This window comes from Podarcis pityusensis (assembly GCF_964106645.2).
Source record: "Podarcis pityusensis genome assembly, chromosome: 1".
Lineage (NCBI taxonomy): Eukaryota > Metazoa > Chordata > Lepidosauria > Squamata > Lacertidae > Podarcis > Podarcis pityusensis.
In genome coordinates this window covers 47,280,920-47,293,214 of record NC_138028.1, presented here as the reverse complement: position 1 = coordinate 47,293,214, position 12,295 = coordinate 47,280,920, and the positions used below count along the sequence as shown (strand labels likewise).

The 12,295-nt window shown below is 45.8% G+C and overlaps 1 protein-coding gene across 3 annotated transcripts in view; it reads right to left on the bottom strand.

The window, feature by feature from the left end:
• Positions 1 to 6,203, bottom strand: part of SLC8A3 (solute carrier family 8 member A3) — a 172,687-nt gene extending 166,484 nt beyond the window's left edge. The window contains exon 1 of one of the 3 annotated variants that reach the window (XM_080974894.1): positions 5,553 to 6,203. The gene's annotated coding sequence lies outside the window, so the exon portion shown is untranslated. Of the gene's footprint in view, positions 1 to 4,829; positions 4,979 to 5,552 lie in introns of those variants that run through there. The other 2 variants (XM_080974896.1, XM_080974895.1) reach the window with 2 other exon arrangements.
• Positions 6,204 to 12,295: the final 6,092 nt, after the last annotated feature.

Below are 12,295 nucleotides of genomic sequence, written 5' to 3'. Positions count from 1 at the left end.
GGGACCATGGAGGAGCAAAGTGGCTGCAAACAGCGGTGCGTCTGGTATCTTCCTTATACAGTTTCAGGCGAATGCTAATGACGCACCTCTTTACCCTGTCTTTTGACACTTGAGGTGTATATTTTTAGTTCCCACTTTATAACAGTTTTTAAATACTGTGTTTTAATATTGTAACCTGCCCTGGAACCTTAGGGCAAAGGATAGGTAAACAAACAAACAAATCATCACCCCCCACCATCTTCATCTAGTCCAGCGTTAGAACAGAGTAATCAGCACTAAACAAGTACCCATGCGGCAAAAGTGTCACTTTTAGTGAATGAGGAAATTTAGCAGGCCTCATTTTCAAACTCAGGAAATTCCCCAAAGTGGCTGAAACAGTATTTTATTTTATTTATTTTATATGACTTCTCTACAATCTGTGTAAGAAATTCTAGTAGGATAGTCATGCTAGATTGTAGCAGCATTCATTGTTGTTTCTGAAAGAAACTAATAAACTCAAACCTGGACTTCTTGCTCTTAGTGTATCCCAACTTTTGTAGAATGCCTAGTTAAGAGTACATTTCTGGTGAAGCAGCACTGAGAACTGTAGTCTCCAGGCAGATTATCTGTAATGGTTACTGTGATTTATAAACTTCAGAATATATATTAGAAAGGCTTCAACTCCAGCTTGCATTTTCACCAGAAGCTCTTGATGCATTTTTCTGCCTGGACGCAAAGGGCCACTGGCAATTTCTAGGCACACTCTAGGGCTAGTTATCAAGCAGAATTCATAAATGAACAACATCGAGTTTTAAGCAGTTCTGCTGCCTACAAGTACTATGTCAGACATCTCAGAACAGGCCCACTTAAAATGACTTTTTTCATGCTTTGGTAGATGTAAAAATAACATAACATCTTAGATGCACAGCTGCCTTAAAACCAATGATGAGAAATCCATACAATTTTTTAAAAAAAAAAAACCAGGAAGCTGGTTTCATGGTAGCATAATTCACGAAGATTATAGGCCAGCTGCTTCTCCCAAATAAACATAGGGTGCACATGGTATAATATTTATATTTGCATTGCACTTTGGTGTGTTCAAAGGACTTCACATACCAAAACATCCTGTAACGTAGATCAGTATCATTAATCCATTACAGTGGAACCTCGTGTTATGGTTCGTAACACGGAACTGACGTAAAATGAAGTGCCGTGTCTGCGCACAGTGCGATTTAGTGCTTCTGCGCATGCGTGAGTGGCAAAACCCGGACGTAACCTGTTCCGGTACTTGCGGGTTGCGGCGGGATGCAAGACGAAAACAAGCAACCTGAAGCAGACGCAACATGAGGTATGACTGTATTACAAATGCAGGTCTAAGAGGCAGAGGTCTGTCTATGGCACGGGTGGCCACCATGATGCACTTCAAGTGTTCTTGGATTCCAACACCAGCCCCAGCTGGCATGGGCAATGATCAGAGGTGGTGGGACTGGACTTGTAGTTCAGAAACAAGCGGAGGGCACCATAACTGCTAACCCTGTCCTAAGGTCACTAGTGAGTTCAGGGCGAAGGGATTTCCTAATTCATATGTCACTGGCTTAGCTACTCTGCCAGCATTCCCACTGTGTTCTTCTTCGAAATGCGAAGCAAATCATTTTGTATGTACTGAGAGAAACTAGGCAGATCTTCAGTCTATTGGAAGGACATTCTCACTGGTAAGTGAAGAGACAAATGTTTATTATACAGGTATGTACATTTAAATGACCTAAACAGGATGCATATCATGAGAATGCAAACATGGTATATATGTCTGGGGTGGGTGGCTTTGAGTGTGCTACTCTGCTGCTGTCAGAAAAAATGCAAAAATGGTAGTGTGTCCTATTCTTCCACAGTGTGATCCACAATCTAATGTTATCAGGAACTTGTCCAGCAGCCATAAAACCAGAGAAATCCAGCTGGTCTTGTGGTGTTACCAAACACATAAAAATTCCATTGCCTCCATGGTTGCTAATGTCTTTGCTGTTAGAGCATTCAGGGAAGCTGCAGAGGGTTGCTCATTACTCTTTACAAATAAATGAAATTATTCACCCAATACCAATAAAAGAGCTGTCAACAGAAACAATTGACCAATGTCTCTCTTGCTAAAGCCTATCCAGCACACGCCACAGATAGCAACAGCTTTAATATGCTGTTGTCCTGGCTAGACATCAGCAACTGCCAGGGTCCTCTGGAACGGACATGTGCTTTGGGACCCCCCACTTCAATTTCCCATAAAAGCACAAGCGTGACACTATGTCTGGTGCCATGGGACACTGTGAGATATTAAAATGCCAGCTCTGAGCCAGTCTTGGAGCACTGCTGCCACTTCTTCCAAGTATGCCTAAGGGAGCACAGCCATCAACATAAGTGGGAACCCACATTGTTGAGGACCTCACTCAAGCACGGAGCTGACCCAGCCATTACCAGAACTTTCTTGGCTCCCAGCTTTTGGAGTACCTGAATATGGCATTTTCTTACTCTGAAATTAGCATTTATGTTTTGCTGCTGTGATAAACACACATGTAACCTCTACTGAATAGATTTCAGTTCCTCCTCTTTCACTCTGCAGCAGATAAATATCAGGCTGGTTACTCTCAAGAACACAGAAGAAGCTTGAGTGACTTGTCCAAGGTCACGTCACAAAATATTGGTGGGTACATAAGTGGAATCCCACAAACCATTCCTTTTAACTTGCTCAACTCAAAGCTTTCCTCTTTAATTCAGATTTTGTCCTTTAATCATGCAATACACACATGATCCCCACTATGTACATCTTCTACCATCTAGCAGTGTCTAATTGAAGAACAGAGCCTTCCCACAGAAAAGAAGGTCCACTCCCATAATTGTGGGACACCGGCTTGTTATAGCTACCATGTGAAATTGCAGTGTTACACCAAAGGTTCGCTGAAATTACAGAGTTACACCAAATGGATACTTTTACCAGTCAATGCAGAAAAAAAATGAAATATATATTTATAGCCCAGCTTCTCATGAATGAAACTTTTACTGACTAGGAGGGATCATCCTGTTCCAACTGCACAGAATTTCAGCCACTTGAGTTCCTCCAGTCTCAATCCATCCAAGAGATGGATTATTAGCAAGCAACCAATGAGAACAACAGAAGAGAAACCCAGTGTTGTTCTGCACTAGAGGGTTGAACTAAAAAGAAGTGGGTTTGGATGCCAGTAGGTAGCCTTGATCATTTTTCTTGGTCTACCTCCCAACTGATAACAGGTGACCTTCCATTACGGCTAATTATGAAGATGGATGAAATCAGAAAGCGTTCTCAGGTACCCCGAGCAAACAGAGTGCAGGCTATACAGAGAAGGCTGGTTTTATTTCCACTGCTTTGGAAGTTTGTCCTTTCCAAAGAAAATACCACAGCAAGTTTAGTTAAAGCCAGTGTACACATTACCTGAAAAGCTTTCCAAAAGGCAGATGGAATCAGGATGTGTGGATCTACAATCTCAGTACACATCTACCAAAGAACTCCCCAAGGCGCCACGCCAAAGTCAGGTTTGTGGTGACTCCACCACATAACCACTATATTCTAAAAACGGCCACATAGAATAACCATCGGAATTAAGAAGTAGCAAGCAATGCAATCTTGGTCCCACCAGAAAACCCTTCTTCAAATATCTCTCTTCTTTCATTTTCCATTGAGAGCTGTGTTATTTAGGACTGTTCTACAGGACAGAGCTATGCCAGGCAAACTAAGAACCACATTTGCATGCTTCTCGTTAAAGGGAAATGGTCCTGTCAGGATAGGACAAATGTGCATTTTCAGAATCTGCAGAGGAAGGGGGAAACATCACATTTCAGAAGAGATAAACAATAACTAATATCTGTTCCTGTATTAAGTTTTCAAAATTGGCCCTTAGCATTTTTTTAAAAAAAATAACTTAACCTGTATGTATTTTCATTTATTCCTGCATAAGGCAGCAGCACTACACTTCCAAAGAGAAGCACCTGATCTACAAGTGTCCCTTATTTTTAACGGGATGAACCCCTTATTCAAAAAAGGGTTGGGGGCATACACGTGATTTTTCACTCTAGGCTTGGGGGCTCTTTGGCTCCAGTTCTCCCTCCTGACATTTTGGTGGTTTTTTTTTTAAGGAAAAGGAGAATGGGCTTGGTAGGCCCAACAAGCCAGGAAGGGGCAAGGCGTGAGCCCCTTCCGGGGAAGCAGCCACGATCCCCGTCCGCCCCCTTGCCTCCCGTTCCTACAAAGTGAACTGCCCTCCTTGCCCTATTTAGGAAAGTGGATGGCACAGGAGCTATATTTGAAAACCGAGGTAAACAAGATCTCGGCGGTAGTGGATGGAGCACGACAGCTGCCTAAGATTAATCGCGCAAGTCGAGGGGGGAAAGGGAGACCCGCGCAAACACATGGGAGGATTTGGGGGGGGGGTTGCCTGCAAGAGCTTCCTTTGCTTTCATTTTGAAATAAGTCCCGAGCCCAAACAGCGGCTGGAAATCCCTTTTCCTTGAACTGCAGCCGGTCCTTCTCTCTACCCGAACAACCCCTCCTCGGCCATTAAAACAGACATATAGATGTTCTGTGGAGTGATCCCAGCACGATCGCTGTTTTTTAAAGGAGCAAGTCGATCCGTTTATGGGGTTTCCGTTTGCGCCACTTTTTGTGCAAAGCTCTCAGCTACGGCTCCAGACCCAAACAAGACCCAAATAGGGCGTTTGGGGAGAGAAAAAGAAATTTATGGCCACTGCATTAAAGGCATCTATTCTGCCCATTGCTCCTGCCTCCCTTCCCTCCCCCCCCCGGGAAAAAAACCCAAATCCTCGTCTCCCCTCACCTCCTGCACTGAGCCACCTCTCTCGCCCTTCCCTCCTGCATCTGTTCCAAAAGGCTGTCAGCAAGTTCGGCAGCAAGGCATCAAGGAATCCCCGGGTTTTGGCTGTGAAACGGAGCGCCCTGCACGCTTCTCGCCGGAGCCCTTGCCGGCTTGTTATTATATTAAAATCTCACCGCCCCCACCCAGCCTCCCTCCTGATCCCCGTGCAAAAGCCGCTACGGCGAGGGGGTGGGGTGGCAGGAGAGTTTGGAGAGCGGCAGGCAAAAGCCAGCAGGGGCAGCCTGCTTTCATGCACCTTCTGACGGAGCACAAACCCCGAGCAGATCCCCTCCTTCCCTGCAATTTCCTCCGGCTCCTTCAAACGGTCTGCGTGCAAAACTAGGATGCGAGGCTGCAGCACCCGGCTTATCTCCATATGCATGTGCAACACACACACACACGCGCACTCACAAATGCACAGCCTCACACGCAGGCAAGCGACAGCTCCATCCTCCAAGCAGGGAAACGGCCCTCCTGTTTGCATTTGCAACATTTGATCCAGCAGTTTCCTGATGGGGGGCTTGGTTTTTGCAAAGAGACCCTTCCCTCTCCTCTCCCTAAACGCACACATACACACACGCAACTATATGGGAATTCGCATGCAGTAGCGAAACTAGGACTTCCCAGCCACAAACCTGCATATTTTGTTTACATTGAAATGGGAATGGACCTCTGCCCACTTACCTTTCTGATTCTTTGCGCGGGGGGCGGCGGGGTCCTCCTTGCTCCCCAGTTTACAGATCCTTCCGGTTCTCTAAAGCGATCTCATTGCATCTCGTGCCCGATCGTTGCCAGGACAGGCGGGAGGATGGTGAGGTGTGGAGCGGAGAGGGGGGAAGGGGGGGCCTCCTTGGCATGTCAATCCAACTTGCCTGGCTCGCCGGTGGACCGAGCTCCTCTTCCACCGCTGCGCGTGGGGAAGTGCATTTGAAAAAGGGGGAAGTGCGTGGGTTTAAAAAACACGGGCGATTCCCCCTCCCCACCGCCCGGCCTCGCTTATGCTCGGTGGTGTGTGCAGAGTAATTTGGAGGGGAGGGAGGGAGGCACAGTGGAGATGAAGATAAGGTGGGCGAGCGAGAAGGGCGGGGGTGGTTGGGAGGGAGGTGGTGGTGGCGGCACACCCCGCCTCTTCCAAAAGAAAATAGACAGCAGGGTGGGCTTCTTCTCACACCATCCCTGGTGCTTCAGAAGAGAGAGAGGGAGACTTTGCAGCCTGGCAAGACAGCAAGCGGGCCAACCTCGGCGCCTGTTTGCTTTCTGGATGAGAGGCAGACCCAGCCAGCCTTGTGCACAACTGCAGCAGAGAAGCCAAATCAAAAAGCCAATCTGCGAGCCTCTCCAAACTCCACGTCACCCTATCAGCTGGGAGCAAGAACTGCAACCGAATTACAAGCCATGCATATTTATCCTTCGCAGCGCTGCGGGGGAGGGGGGGCTTTTTGGATTGTGTACTTTGAAGCGCAGGGAACCACAGGCAAGCCCCGTGCAAAATAAATACATGAATGGGCTGCCTCTCTCCGACGGACGGACGAGTGGATGGACGGACAGATGACTGGAGACCCCCGGGGGGGGGGCAGAGATTCTCCCCTCCTCCCCTTTTAGCTATGTGGCTTTGACTTTGCACCTTCTATATTGGGGGTAGCAAAAGGAGGAGGGAGAACAAGATCTGACCCTTGGAATATTATTTTTTCAGAAGAAGAAGAAAAAAACCCCCAAACTAACCCAAATCTTTCATTCGGTTGGAAGTATCTGCCAAGGACATCTGAGAGAGAATAAATATAGCTGCTGAAAACTGCTTAGGCAGAATCCGTGTTGGCTTTTGGGAACCAGTTGGATGCAGCCTGTTCATGTGGCCGTGGTGCAGTTGGTGGGAATGCGCCCAGTCATCTTTCTTAACCGAAGTCAAATAACTACTTGGGAGGTAGCAGCAACCATTTGGAAGCTAAAAATATGACCCACTGCCTCACAAATTGCTGTTTGGCTTCAGTGACAAATGACCAGGCTTCAAACTGTGGGTTCCATCCGCCTGGAGGAGAATGATAGCTTTTGAGTTTTGCAACTGGAGACCATGAGCAGATCTCCACCCCGCTGCCTGTAATTGCCTCTAAATTTGCCATGAGCAAGCATGGCATCAGTCCGTTCCAAGAGGCCTGCCGCTTGGCATGGGGCGATCCCTGCTTTAAAGGCTACATTATAGAGATCCACTGGGGAAGTTCTCCTGCCCAGGCTCCCTAGAAATGAATGGGAGCTGTGCAAAAGCACCGCCATCTTAGCTTGCATTAGTTTATCAGTTTTTAGTTTTTAAATGAAGATGCTCTGTGGTTTCAGCCTCTTATTTTTAGTGCTTTGTAAGCAGTGCTAGGTGTCTTTAATAATTCCAAGCAGGAGCAGAAAGTAGGTTGAGGCACAAAGATACATAATTCTTGTCGGCGGAAGCAGGACTCCAGATGTGTTTTGCAGCTGCAGCAGTATGCTAAGACAGACAGTGATTTGAGGTGCGCAGATGTTTCATTTCAACTCATCTCCGCAACCAAGCACATCAATGCGTGTCAAATAGTTACAAGGATTCCTCTTTCCTCCCTCTCCTCCCATCTCACATGTGGCTGTAGAACTTGCTTTGAAACTTGACTATATTCCCTTGGGCTTTGTGTTCATGGTTTCCCAACTCTGACCTCTCGTGTGTGCAGAAACCTGAGCTTCTACTACCCAAATGAAAGCATAAATAAGAGGAAATGTCCTGCAAAGTTGGGTCACATCCAAACTGGTTATTTTTGACAGCAGAGCCAGCCCACAGATGGGGCAGGGTGAAGCCGCCTCAGGTGGCAGAAAAGCGAGAGGCGGCATCCTGCCTGCGCAAACACTGTCACTGGAGCAGCTCTGCTTTGCTACTGGTCTCCCACCACCTTTAGGGATGGAGGGGGTCCAATGGCAAAGCTCTCCAGAACATCCCCTCTCACTGAGGTTCAGCGAGAGGGGGGCCTTCTGGATGCCCTTGCAGAGTTTGCCTCCCACTGCCAGGCAGCAAGGCTTTGCAAGGGTTTTTCCTTAAGGGGAAGCTCTTGCAGAGCCTCAAGCCCATTGCAGGGGCTTCCCCTGTTTGACGGCCGTTGCAGGCTATTCTGGCCAAACCTAAATGACTTCAACAGCAACATTGTCCTTGTGTGAGATTCAGGAGCTAATATGTATCATTGCAGCATCCAGTGCTTTTTTTAGAAAGAAAGAAAGAAAAAGATGCCGATATTCACCATGAAGTTGTTGCAGTAAGTGCCACACTTTTAACATGGGGGGGGGTAGGTGCACGTAATGCGTACCCTTAAGTACCCCCAGGGAGAAAAGGCACTGGTGGCATCCCAAAATTTCTTCCCCTGAAAACCAGTGAAAGGCCAGCCTCTTGAAAATCATTTTAATGGAGCTGGTTTTAGTTGGCCGGCGTGTCTTCAATGTGCATAGGCCTTAGGGAGCTGCATAACATGAAGCTCATCATGAGCCAGTTAGTTCAGGCCTGCCTGCTTTACCCTGATGAGCAACACTCTCCGGGATCTCAGACCATCTTGAAGGCCAACCTGGAAACTGGGCTGTGGTCCAGTTTCCAAGGAAAAGAGAGTGGGTCCTGGTTCTGAGGGGCTCACCATCTATATTTGGATACAGAACAAGAAAAGAGAGAAGGGGACAATAGCAGAAGCAGAAAAAAGAAGAGGAAGAGGAAGAGGAGCTTGGATTTGATATCCCGCTTTATCACTACCTGAAGGAGTCTCAAAGCGACTAACAATCTCCCTTCCCTTCCTCTCCCACAACAAACACTCTGTGAGGTGAGTGAGGCTGAGAGACTTCAGAGAAGTGTGATTAGCCCAAGGTCACCCAGCAACTGCATGTGGAGGAGCAGGGACAAGAACCCGGTTCACCAGATTACGAGTCCTGGTGGTGTAGCATAGAAGGGATATGTGTGGAGGTAGGCAAGACAAAGGGAAGTGTGCATTATTTCAGCCACATTTCAGTCATGCTTAGTTACAGTACAGCAGTGTTGGGGAACCAGCGGCCACCCCAAATGTTGCTGCACTCTTAAGTCCCATCCATTCCAGCCAGTGTGGCCAGTGGCCAGGGATGATGGGCTTTGTAGTTCAACAGCATTTGGAGGACTGCAGGTTCCCCTTGGGCAGAAGCTAGAAGGTTATGCCAAAGGTGTCATGGAAAAGGTGGATTTGGAGGAAGAGAAATGTGCAGGTTTCCTGGAAGGCAGTTCTAAGCATAAAGGGAGGGCGCCATGGGAGAAACAGCAGAGATGAGAAAGGGAGCTGGAGACCTTCAGAGGATGTCTACGGAGTGCCGCAGTTGTGCCTGCCGTTTCATTCAGAGACGCACGCTGCTCATTTCTAATAAAATAAATGGGTCTTAAGTGCATCTAGCTGTGAGCTGAATTACAGTCCTTCACCTCAGCATGCATGTGGCTCTCCTCCACCTTGCAGTGACTTTCCTAGTCACTAAATGGAAGGGGGACATCAGCTAGCCATTACGATGTGCTGAAACATCAGGAAGGGTGAGAACCGAAGACTGGGAAAAATGAGAAACAGACATTGAAAGAGTCACGCATCCCTAAGTGAAGGCCGTTCGTTCCATGTGCACAACATACGAAAGTCTGGATTGGGGCATCATATGTTTTATATTTTTGCCTTAGATTAGGGAGATTTATTTTCTTTCTTTCTTTTTAAATCCTTTATTGAAATTCATAGATATCATACAGTATCTTAAATCCACACATACAATGAAAAAAATAACCTTACATAAATTTACATTTAAATATTAAATAACTCTTTCTACATATTTTCTAACTAAACTAAAATAAAGTAAAATAAAATAAAATAAAATAAAATAGACTTCCCATCATTTCCCAATGTAATTAACGTTTGCAATATTGAATGTACTTATAATAATTACCTTCCTCTTAATATATTTTCTAATACTTTCTTACAACATGTCATACCATTTCCCCTTATTTCTTAATATTTACTTTTACACAAGGGTCATTCAAATGCTGCCATAGATGTTATATCACTGTTACATTTTTGTAAATATCTCTTGAATATATCCCATTTTTAAATAAATGATTGTTTGGTATTACCCCTTAGTTTATTTGTCAATAGAACCATTTCTGCGTAACCTAATAATTTGTTCTGCCATTCCCTTAATGTTGGTATTTTTCCCACCTTCTTGGGAAATTTATTTTCAGCCCTGTTGTTTGTTGTACCTTAGCACTTTCCCACACATGCCTAGTTCGTCATACTTTGGAATGAGAGTAGGAACTGGGGAAATGCTCACTGAATTCAGTGGGGTTTACTTCTGAGTAGAAGTGCATAGGCATGTGCTGTAAGAGACCTTGTACCTAGAAGGAGGCCTGAGGCATTTCAACACCTGAGGCAAAAAAAAGCCCCATTATGGGGCGCAAAGTACTTAAGGAGTCTCCCCCGCTGGGCAGGAGGTGAGGATCAGAGATCCTTTCTGGATGCCGCCCCCCCCAGCAGTGGGGCTTTGCATTGGCTCCTCACTTCAGGAAAAGCTGGTGCAAAGCCCTGTCACACCGCCAGGAGGGGGGGGAGACCACCCCAACCGAGCAGCAAAGCAGAACACCTCTCCTCTTGCTGGCTCTGCACCAAGATAATTTGTTTTAGGGTAAATTCATAAAAACCCTTGACTCATAGATAAATAAGGGCATCCTTTATTAATTCTCATGTATATGCATAGCTTATCCAGAAAGAGTGATAAATGTAGCTAATGTTTTGGGAAGATTTTAATGTTTAACAGACCACTGTATTTTAATACTTTGTTAGAAGCCGCCCAGAGTGGCTGGGGAAACCCAGCCAGATGGGCGGGGTATAAATAATAAATTATTATTATTATTAAGAGTTCATTATGCGCAGAATACAGGTAAAATGAAAACCTGCCTGTCAGCTTCATAAAATGCTACAACATCCACAAAGTGTGTCTGTATTGAACAATAATACGAGATCACATAAGATCCTGTATTTCTTTGCCTCCCCTGACTCCTCTTCCAGCTGCCCAAATTTATAGCAGTTGATACATTCAGACACAAGACACAGCGCTCTATATGCCAGCAGTTGATGGGTGGTACGTATTTTACTTTAACCACCTTGAGTATGCAGATAAGCCACTGAGATTTTTTTTTTTAAGATTGATACAATTTATTACAACCACAATAATAGTAAAACTACCCCACATTCAGGTAAGGGCCCTTTGGACACTTAATACTTTGATCCTACATACAGGGAGTATGTGTCCAACTGCAGTCCATGGGACTTACTTTTGAGTTGCAACTGTATTTGATGTGGGTGTCAAAAACACACCCATACCAAATCGTAATAATAGACTTTTCCAAAGTGGCCCAAAGCCAAAAAAAAGCACCAATATTGTCTGAGTCCATATCACTCGAGAGCAGACACACTGGTTAGAATTGCATCTTCTTTCTGTCCCAGTAGTTGCAGAGTGTAAATGATTAAAGGAGACTCTTACATAAGCAGTTTTAAAATGCATTTTTTTGCCATAATCAAGCCTTGATAAATGCTGTGTTTTGCTGTGACACAGAATGGAGAACTCCTGATAGGCTTTTGCATCTCTAATGCTGGTTGGCTGTTTTCCAGGAAGTTGGCTGACGCTAAGGCCCTACCTGAGCCCACAAAGGTAGCAGCATCTTCCACCATCCAAACACCAGAGCAGAACATTAATCAAGACACATCCTGATGCACCATCTCTGCAAACCCCCAAAGAAGCTTTTGAATCTTGACAACAGATGAACAAATAGAAAGAGGTAAGAATTAATCACTCTATCAAATCTTAATTAACCTAGACTCATAGAATGGTAGAGTTGGAAGGAACCCCTGAGGATCATCTTGTTGAATCCCCTGGATGCAGTCTTATCTTTCTGTCTAGCTAGCTAGCTAGCTCATTCATTCATTTATTTATTATATCCCACCTTTCCTCCAAGGGGCTCAAGGTGGCATCCATAGTTCCTCCCATATAATCCCCACAACAACCCTGTGGGCTAGGTTAGGCTGAGAGTGAGTGACAGGCCCAAGGTCACCAAGTGGGGATTTCAACCGTGGTTTCCCAGGTCCTAGTCCAACACTCTAACCCAGGGATGTCCAACAGGCCAATCGCAATCCCTGGGAGGTTTTGGTAGATCACGGTTGATTGCTGGGTTCCTTTCCTTAGTGTTGGTAATATTGAATCCAGTCCCAGCCCCTCACCGTGCCCTCCCTCCATTCTTGCATGATCTGCAGAATGGAAAACGGAGTGAGGCTGTTTGTTTCCCCAGCAATTTAAAATTGGGGCTTCCCGATCAACCAACTTTGACCTGAACCGCCCCCCCCCAGCTTTTAATTCTGTAAGTAGATCGCAGTCTCTTGGGAGTTGGCCAC